Source organism: Echinops telfairi, unplaced genomic scaffold, assembly GCF_000313985.2.
Source record: "Echinops telfairi isolate 266 unplaced genomic scaffold, ASM31398v2 ScPeMD7_7469;HRSCAF=8507_1, whole genome shotgun sequence".
In the NCBI taxonomy this organism is placed as follows: domain Eukaryota; kingdom Metazoa; phylum Chordata; class Mammalia; order Afrosoricida; family Tenrecidae; genus Echinops; species Echinops telfairi.
This window is the reverse complement of record NW_022111373.1, coordinates 89364038-89374326: the sequence shown is the minus strand read 5'-3', so window position 1 is coordinate 89374326 and position 10289 is coordinate 89364038.

The window sequence follows — 10289 nt, the reverse complement described above, 5'->3', positions numbered from 1 at the left end:
TGGGTCTGTGCCTACTTATCTTTATGATGCTCCTCCTGTGTTCTAGTTGTGTTAAAGTTCCCTCTAAGCAGCTCTCCTGGGCTGGATTCTGCGGAGTCCCTCTGGTACGTGTCCTAATTTCCTTTTCTTAACAGTGTTTCATATGCTATATCACTGGCTAAATTAATGACACTATCAATAGAATTACCTTATGCCCTGGTGGATGATTGTAATGCACTCTAATGTAAAATGACAATGATATCTCTAAGGTGAAGCAGAGACATGCCTAAACCATAGATATATGAATGGATTTCAGGCTTGCATTCTAGCCCAAGTCTAAGAACAATTCATTCCTATGACATGACCCTGCTTCATGTTTGCTTTCATGAAGGCATAGCTGAAGATATGGCAATAAAAACTAGATGGTGCCTGGCTATCAGAAAGAATAGATGCTGGGGTCTTAAAGGCTTGTCTTCAAACAAGCAGCTATCTAAGTGAGGCATCAACCAAGTCCACATAGAAGAAGCACACCAGCCTGTATGATCCAAGGATTGCAGATAATAAAATCCAAATCTGAAGGAAGCGACAGTATCAGACCTTAAATTGTGAACATCTGCTTTGCAGAAGGCTCTGAATAACAGTGGAAACCCACAATTCATACGCAGACTCCACACATGGATTAAACTTCCAGTGACTCTTCTGACCATAGTTTAGGGGTGGAATAGCCTTGTTATCAGACAGAGAGCACTGTAAAGTTGAGCATGGCAGATGTAGTAAGGTTATAATGTAATATAATTTGCTCTCCCTTTTGACCCATTTAAAGTTGTTTCAGTTTAGCCATTATCTTTTAATTCTATTTTCCCCAAACTTTTTCAGGAACTCTTGTTTGTCCATCAGAACCAACTCGGTGGCACCTAACAGAACAATATAACAGATTACCAAAACCCAGTAGAAATTTAAAGTGTTGTGGGAGGAATGGTTGGTGTCAGATCAGGAAAAAAAGGATCGGTGTGGAGGCCTGTTTGACCTTCGCCTCCCGGCAATCAATAGGCTTTAGGGCTGGCAAGGGGGTGGAGTCTCCTTTTCCCTTCTGTAGCCAGAGGGAGTCAAGACGTGGCCTCCGAACTATTTTTTTGCAACCTCTAACAACAATAGCCCCACTTTGGAAAATATGGTCCTCATATTTATGTTTTCCAATGAGGTTTTTTTTCTCTTTTAGTATTTTTTCTATGGGCATTGCTGGTGCTGTAGCAGAATTCTAATCTTTTGTGTAAGAGATCCAGGTTCGATTCACAGTCAACACACCTCATGTACAGCCACTATGTGTAGTCTGTGCTTTGCTTAATCTGAAGGTACAAAATTGAGGAAACTCCTGGTTCTGAAGGCATTCAGTCTGGGGAAGACAAACAAGTAAACAAGGACATTGTTACCTGGAGTGCCGAACTCAATTCATTCCAAATTCATGTTTGAACACCGAAATGTTCGAGACCTGAACTTATTTTTTTCCCATAAGACATAATGGAAAACCAAATAATTGGTTCTGAGGCCCCCAAATTATAATTTCACTGTGGAGGCTTTTAGCCTGTGCACACATCACAGTGTCAGATACACTACCACCATCGAGCTGTTTCTGATTTGTCCAAATTACCGAAACAGTAACTTCGACTTCTTTGGTCTGGGTTCCTTGTTTCGTGGTTGAAGATTTCATACCTTTTGTTATATCAGCCATGTTAATCACATTCCCCCGCCCCCTTAAGTTGATCATGCTGCTTTAGCCTTGTTGTATTCAGCTGCCAAATCAGACAGGTGACAACCTGATTCAAATTTTGCAATGATTTATTTCTTTAACTCTATTGTGGTTCTCACAATTTCCCCCTTAACTTTACTGCTGCCATCCCTAAATTTCTTTGGGGCTATGGTTAAGATATTTTATGTAAAGAAGGCCACCCCCCACAGAAAACCTCCCTAAACCCATAATAACAAAATGTATTAGTGCACTGAGGTAAGCACTATATGTTGTCTGAGCGAGAGCAAAGCTTAGACTAAAGGATCACCCCTTTGTGTGTGAGGGGAGACTCCATGTTTGACTCACTCTTGCCCTTACAGGTTTTTTCAAGTCAGATGTTTGTTTTGGCTATTGGCCAAAAGTATGAACACTTAGTTTTTTTTTTTTTTTAGCTTTGCTGTTCAGGTAGCGGAAAGTTTGATGTTTGAGCCATTGGGCAACCGAGGTCTCACTGTAATTATAGGACAGTATGGAAAGAGCCACACCAAAGAAGTGAAGCAACTAGCAAAAGGAGGAGCCGCAGAGAAGACAAGGCCAGCACATAAGCCTGGGCTACACACCTGCAGCTGTCCCTCAGTGGGCTGTTTATGCCTCACTTGTTCAGTAAGAAAATCACTTGCTGAATATATGCATGTGTGTGATGAAACCCAGGCCTCATTGTGAAGTGGGAAAAGTCATTAGCATATTCTATTTGGGGTTATGTTTGCATTTCCAAGTAGACTTCCAACTGAGTAAGTCTTCCTGGACTAATGGAAAGGTTGGCAGTTTGAATCACACAGGGTTCTGAATGAAAAGCCGTGGGATCTACTTCTGAGAGATCGCAGCCATTGAAAACTCCGTCGGAGGTGGCTCTAATCTGAAACAGACAGCGTCTCCATGAGTTGGAATTGGTTTGTTCTTTTTTTACATTTCCAAAGTTCTCTATATGGTCTACACCCTTTCCCCACCTGACAATTCCAACCTTCCCTCTTTTTCTCCCTCTCATTCACTGTTTAGCAGCTACGCTGAACTCCTGGCATTCCTCCGTCTCCTTAGACTTACTTTTGCCAGGATTGTCATACTTGTGGCTTTCTCTGCTTGGAATACCCTCCCAGGTAACCTCGTGGTTGGCTCTCTTGCCTTCTTCATTTCCTAAACTGATTGCCACCTCTCAGCACAGTCTTGATCACTCTCGACAGCACTGTGCAATCCTGATGCTCCGTCTTCCGTTGCCTCATCACTATTGACACCATCGGTACTGAACACTCTTTTTTTTGGTAAAAAAATGTGCTGTGACATAAAAACCCATACTCAACACACTGTCATTGAGTCAATTTTGACATATAGTGACCCTACAGGACAGAGTAGAATTATTGCTCTTAGGGGTTCTCTTTAGAGGAGCAAACAGCCTCCTCTTTTTCACGGAGAGCGACTGATGGGTTTGAATGGTCAGCTTTGCTGTTAGCAGCCTAACACTTATTATGACACTAGGACTGTAAGTGGCATAATACAGGTGAAATAATACTCTTGACCTAGCTATTTCCTCGTTCGGGATTTCAAATAAGAATAAATGCTCTCTCTCTCTCTTGGATGAAGAAATCATCATGTCCTTGGTCTTGGACCTCAGCATTTGTTAGAGTGAGGGATGGGCAAGGGGAGCAGAAGCCTAAGACCCCATAGCGTCTTAGGGATGATCACTCAGCAGAAGCTGTTTCTTGCACAGGATCCAAGACTGACATGGTTAATGAATTAATGTATTAATAAAACGATTCCCTTTGCTTAGCCTGGTGATTGTTTACCTGATGAAGAAAAATTATGGAAACGATTTTTTTTGCTCCAAAACTTTTGGTTCTTATTCTATCTGTTTCCCCCCACCTCTGCTAATGTTATCTATATCTCTGGGCTTGAAATTATTTGCTTTATTAATGGATCCAGCTATGAGATGCTCAGTCAGGGCCATAACACTCCCAAAGCCTGCCTGTGGTCCTAGGAGGAAGAGCTTTAATGGGCTCTCTTCCCTTCAGGAAGCTATCTTTGGAATTAATCCGAGTACATACTTTTATGGTTGCAATTGGGTCCAGACATTGCTTAATGAGGTTCTAGGCAGGGTGTGCAGTGAATGGTTTATGCCTTATCCCAAATCTTGGTTAACCTTTTCAGATAAACCATTAGCCTTCAGAAAACCACGATCTGTGACCTAAACAGTAATTAATTCTAAGGAAGATGAGATGCTAAGGCTTATTCTTTTTCCCCTTAATTTTTCTTTCTCTTACCAGCAAATAATGTTAATGGCTACAGTGTTTAAATGTGCACATTTTGAATTTTGCAAAGTGTGAAGAATAGTGTGACATTATCAGCTAGTTAATGAATTATACAGCAATTTTGTGAGAACATTGAGGCATCTGTGGTGTAATGTTTTCATTTTTTTCTTGTATCAACCATTACTTAAGAGTAATTCAGCATCATAATCCTTATTTACCTTAGTCTACTTTATAGAGGACTTTAAAATAATAGGAATTGTATTCTACTATGCACACTGGCAATAGTATTATCACTTCTTAATATATGAGAACACTGAATTTAGAGTTCAGTAATTTTCAAATAGAATGTATTCACATAAGCAAGATGCACATATATAACATACATGGTCCACTCATACTTTGCAAAAACCCATGTAATGTGCAAGTTGTTTGCATAAAAATATAGTCACTTGCCTAATTTTATAGTTTTGAACCTATGAAGAAAACAAAATATTTGAACATACAGCCCAGAAATTTTTCCACCAAAAGAATCGATTCTTTGCTGTAATGTCTGTAGTTTGAGCTAGTAGGCATATTGGCTATTGCTTACATTTGGTTTGCATACTGGCTTAATGTCCTATATGGCTTTCCATTAGTCCCAAGGCATAACTACCTGGGCCAAGTAATTAGTAGTGAAGAGTGTCATTGGCTGGGTGTCAGCTTAAGGAGTGACAGGGACTTCAGAACCTCGGAGTCCATACCAATTACCATAAAGTTGATTCTGACTCATGATGACCATGCAGCACAAAGTATAACTGCCCTTTTTCGGGTCCCTGAGGCCATAAATCTTTATAGGAGCAGAAAGCTTCAGCTTTCTTCTCTGGGAGTCAGTATACTCCACTTAAATTGGGATGTCCTTATTTATTTATTGTTAAATCTCTGAAATTTTCAAGGAAAGCAATTGATTTGAATTTTGTGTAAAATCTTTCCATTTTAGGAGTTGGCAATCACTTTTTTCCTTGTTCCTGGTGGATGCAGCCATGACCGCCAGTCTGTGACAAGACTTGTTTTCTTTTGCTTGTCTTGGTTTTTAGTCAAGTGTGCTTTGCTGGGTGGTTCAAAGGTCAGTGTGCTCAACTGCTAACTCAAAGGAGGTGGTTTCAGTCTACACAGAGGTGCTGTGGAAGAAAGGCCTGGCAATCAGTCCGAAAAACCAGCCATCCAGGACATTCTGGAACACAGATCTGTTCTGCTACACTTGGGGTTGCTATGACTCAAAGCTACCTGGGAGATAACTGATGGGTGGGTGAATGGGGGAGGGGGAGTCAGCAACTTTCACTGAGCCTGTAGATGTGTTATTTTCCCAAGGCCAGAAAGTCTGAGCAAAGCTGGGGAGCTCCCTGGGTTTCTCAGGCTACTGTGGTGTGGAATATTTTGGAGTTCCTACCTTCTTTCAGAACTGTCAGAAAGCAGGGAGACTTCCTTACAGTTAGGGACAGACCAATGAGCCCTGTGGCATTTGCCCACTCTCCAATTGAGCCTGTGGCATTGCCTCACTCTCCAGTGCTTATGGGCATTGCTTAGCATCTTTACTGCTCTTCCTCCACCTCCCACTCCACTTGAATTATTGACTCTCCTTGGATAATCTCACTTTCAGCAGATGAAACTGAAATGAGAAAAATTGGACGAATTTCTAGACAAAGGGCATAGAAGAGGGTGGACTTGGGGTTTAAACTAGATTTCCTTTTGCTGTGTGAACTATTTATTCAGCTTCCTTCGCAGGCAAGCACAGAAAATTGAAAACTAAATTGGTTAAATTTCCCCTAATGCAATATCATGCGTCTTTAATATTGTTTTATTTTCAACTTTTTTAGTTTTAACCAGGTCTGACACAGAATGACTGTGGCACTTTGTATTGCCCTTGCAAATATAAGCATCATTCTGAGATTCTTTTATTTTAAAATCCAAAACTTTCATGGGTGGTGTTTGCTTTATGAGAATATTATACCTTCATCAGTCCAGGAAATTAACATTGAGTGGCTAGTAGAGGGAACAATCTCATATTTTTTGTAAGGGGCTATGTTTACTTCTGTTGTGTTGTATTCCAATATATAGATATTCCTTCATTTATTTAATCAAGACCACATTTTCAATTTATAATATATATTTTTTGTGTATCCCAAATTATTAGCATAGCTAAATAATTTTATTTGTGCTTCAGCATCTACAGTTCCTGCAATGGGTTGATAAGTACTCCAAAAGTCAAGTTCACTTGGAACCTCAGTGTGTGACCTTATTTGGAAATAGGATCTTTGCAAATGTAATTAGTTAAATTAAGATGAGGGCATATTAGATTACTAAATGCAATGACTAAAGTAATGATTGGAGGAAGATGGACACAAGAGATAGACACAGAAAATAATATCATGTGTAGAGGGAGGCAGATTTAGAGTTATGATGTCACAAGCCAAGAAATACAAGGAGCCACTAAAAGCTGGCTGAGGCAAGGAAGGGTTCTTCATGTTTTAGTCTGGTTTCTCTAGAGTTGTAAAACCATATTTACACACACACACACACACACACACACACTCACTCACAAGCAAGATTCAAAAAGTTCATGGAACAAAAATATGGAATGAAATGATGATCAAAATTTCCCATAAACATTTTGCAGTCTGTACATAAAAAGAAAGATTTGTGTCAAGGAACTGGGTCACACAGTCGTGGTGTCTGACAAGTCTCAAATCCATGGGTCAGATGTCAGGCTGGAGATTTCTCCTGACTTACGTGGCTGCAGTGGTTGATGAACCCAGAATTAGTATGTTAAAGGGCAGGTAGATAGCTCTCAAAGGGTGATGAATTGGATGCAAATTTGAGAAAGAGTGATATATATATGCACATATATATGTAGTAATAATAAAGTATAATTTTATTTTGCTTTAATTATTTCAACATGAGACATAGCTAACTAACTTTGGAAAAACTTTTTTCCCCTGTAATCTCTAGATATCTTAGATATCTGAGTGTGTGGTAGATTTTGGAGGACACTACTTTTTAATCACATGTGAATTGATGTTACATGAACTATTTGGCAGCTATCTACCTTGTGGGCAAAATTAATGGAAAAGAAAGATTTATAGAATCTAGGCTATTGCAGAGGGGTCTCGGGGAGGAGATGAGCCAGTCAGGGTGCAATGTAGCAATGATGAAAAATACAACTTTCCTCTTGTTCCTAAATGCTTCCTCCCCGACCCCACTATCATGATCCCAATTCTACCTTGCAAGTCTGGCTAGACCAGAGGAGAGAATGTACACTGGTACAGATAGGAACTGGAAACACAGGGAATCCAGGGCGGATGATCCCTTCAGGACCAGTGGTGTGATGACGATACTGGGAGGGTAGAGGGAGAGTGGGTTGGAAAGAGGGAACCAATTACAAGGAACTATGTGTGACCTCCTCCCTGGGGGACGGACAATAGAAAAGTGGGTGAAGGGAGATGTCGGACAGGGCAAGATATGACAAAATAATACTTTATAAATTATCAAGGGTTCATGAGGGAGGGGGGAGTGGTGAGGGAGGGGGGAAATGAGGTCCTGATGCCGGGGGCTTAAGTGGAGAGGAAATGTTTTGAGAATGATGAGGGCAATGAGTGTACAAATGTGCTTTACGCAATTTATGTATGTATGGATTGTGATAAGAGTTGTATGAGCCCCTAATAAAATGATTTAAAAAAAAGAATCTAGGCTAATTTGAAAATGTGATGAAATATGTCCTCAGAAATTAAAGTTTAGAGACTGGTAGCAAGTACAAAAAAGCATTTTGATAATCTTTATGAAAGACTCCTCCCTTTTTTCTTCTGCTCATCAACTGTTAAATTAATATTCATTTGGATTCTAGTTGGTGTATTTTATACCACATTCCCAAAGTTATGTGGAACTAATGACAAACTCCTAATTTTCATTTTTTCCCCATTTTACTTAATGTTTTCTGACTAGCACTAATACTTTTTAAATTGGGAGCTCTTACAGATATTATAACAATCCATAATTCAATGAGATCAAGCATAATTGTACGGTTGCTGCTACAATAATTTTCAAACCATTTTCTTTCTTCTTGAACTCTTTGATATCAGCTTCCCTTTACCCCCTCCACCCTACCCCACAGGAACCCTTATTAGTATAATTTAAATTATTTTTCCATATCTTACACCATCCAATGGATCCATTCACCTACAATTCTGTTATTCGATCCCCTTGAGTGGAGTTATACAGTCATCACTGCTATCAATTCCCCTTCACCCCCCTCTTTCTGTACCCTCAGGGAGTCATTACTCCCATTACAATTTCTGAAGTGTTTATCTATCTTGGATTTCATGCATCAAACAGCCTTAATTATCCAAAAGAACCACACAGGTCTCATAAGATTAATGAGGTGAAACTAAGACCATAGTAGTAAGGGGAGGAAATATTAAAGAACTAGAGGATGTTTATGTGTGTCATCAGTGCTATACTGCACCCTGGATATATCATCCCTTCTGTGTGGCCCCTCTGGGAGGGACTGTCCAATTAAAAAAAAAGAGTGACTTTTTGTCAGAACATCCATATATGTTAGATGCAGGCCACGCCCCCAAAGAAACTGACTTTCAGCTGATTGGCTGTTCACATCATATCAAAATAGAAGATGATTGTGTTATCTTACATTGTGAAAGAACTATCAGTCAGTCCAATGTCTGCCAAATCACTTCAAGCAATAGTTTAGCAAAGTTGACTCATGAAATTTGCCATCACACTGCAGTAGAGACTTTAAGGGAAGTATTGCCCTGACAACATCTTAATTTCAGACTTCTGGCCTCCTAAACCCTGAGAGAATAAATGTATGTTATTTTATCCCACCCACTTTGTGACACTTGTACTCAAAATGAGAAAAAAACTGCAAATAGCATTAATAATTGAATGTGACATGCATGAAGTATGATCCTTGGTGAGAGGAAAGATACCCACAGAGATTGCATGATAGACTTTCAAATATCTTTAAAAAATAAAATAAAAATAAATGGTGACTATCCACATGGACCTCACGGGATGGAATATAAAGGAATCAGCTTGACTACATCTGTGGAAAGAAATGGTAGAGAAGCTCAATATTATCAGTCAGAACAAAACTGGTGGCCAATTGCAGAGGAGAGCATCAATGCTCAAGTGGAAGCTACTGTTTTTGTGAGGTGCCATCCAGTGGGTTCTGACTCATAGTGACCCTAGCAACTACAGAACAAAGTGCTCACTGCCCAGTCCCGTGTCATCCTCACAATCATTCCTATATTTGAGTAGTCACTGTGTCAATACATTTTGTTGAAGAAAATCAAAGTCTGCCATGAATCAAACAACATATTACATTGGTAAAATCTGCTGCAAAACATCTCTCTCTCTCTTTTTATTTTATTACAAGACCATTTTATTGGGGGCTCTTACAACTCTTATTATAATCCATGCATCAATTGTATTAGGCATATTTATACATCATTCTTTTCTGGGCATTTACTTTCTATTGAGCCTTTGATATCAGCTCCCTCCCCCCCCACCCTGGTGGCCCTTTGATAGACTAAAATTATTATTATTTTCATATCTCACACTGGCCACTGTCTCTCTTGCCCATGGTTTCTGTTGTTCTTCCACCTGGAATGGTGTGTGTGGTATGTGTTGATCATTGTGATCAGTTCCCCCTTCCTTCTCTCCCCCCTACCCCTTCTTCTTACTGTTCTGGTATCTCAATTCCCATTCCTGTTTCTGGATTCCGCGTGTCGTGACCTATTATCTATTATTTATACCTGTGTACATGCTCTGGTCTAGTCTGAAGTGAGAAGCAGGACTGGGGTCATAATAATGGGTGGTGAGGAAGCCTCACGGAACCAGAGCAATAGTGTGTGTTTCATCGGTGTTTTACTGTGCCTTAGTTGACTCATCCCTTCCCTATGAACCCTCTGTGAGGGGATGTTCCATTGTCTACAGATGGGCTTTGGGTAGCTGTTCTAACCCCCTTCGTTCTCAACAATATGTTTTTGTTTGTTTATTTGTTACGAATCTTCTGATGCCTGCTACCTGGCCCCAGTGACACCTCATGCTCACACAGGCTGGTGTGCTTCTTCCAGGTGGGCTTGTTGCGTCTCAGGTGGATGGCCACTTGTTTAACTTCAAGCCTTTTAAAAAAAATCAATTTATTGGGGCTCATACAATTCATCACAATACATAGATCAATTGTGTAAAGCACATCTATACATTTGTTGCCCTCATTATTCCCAAAATTCGCT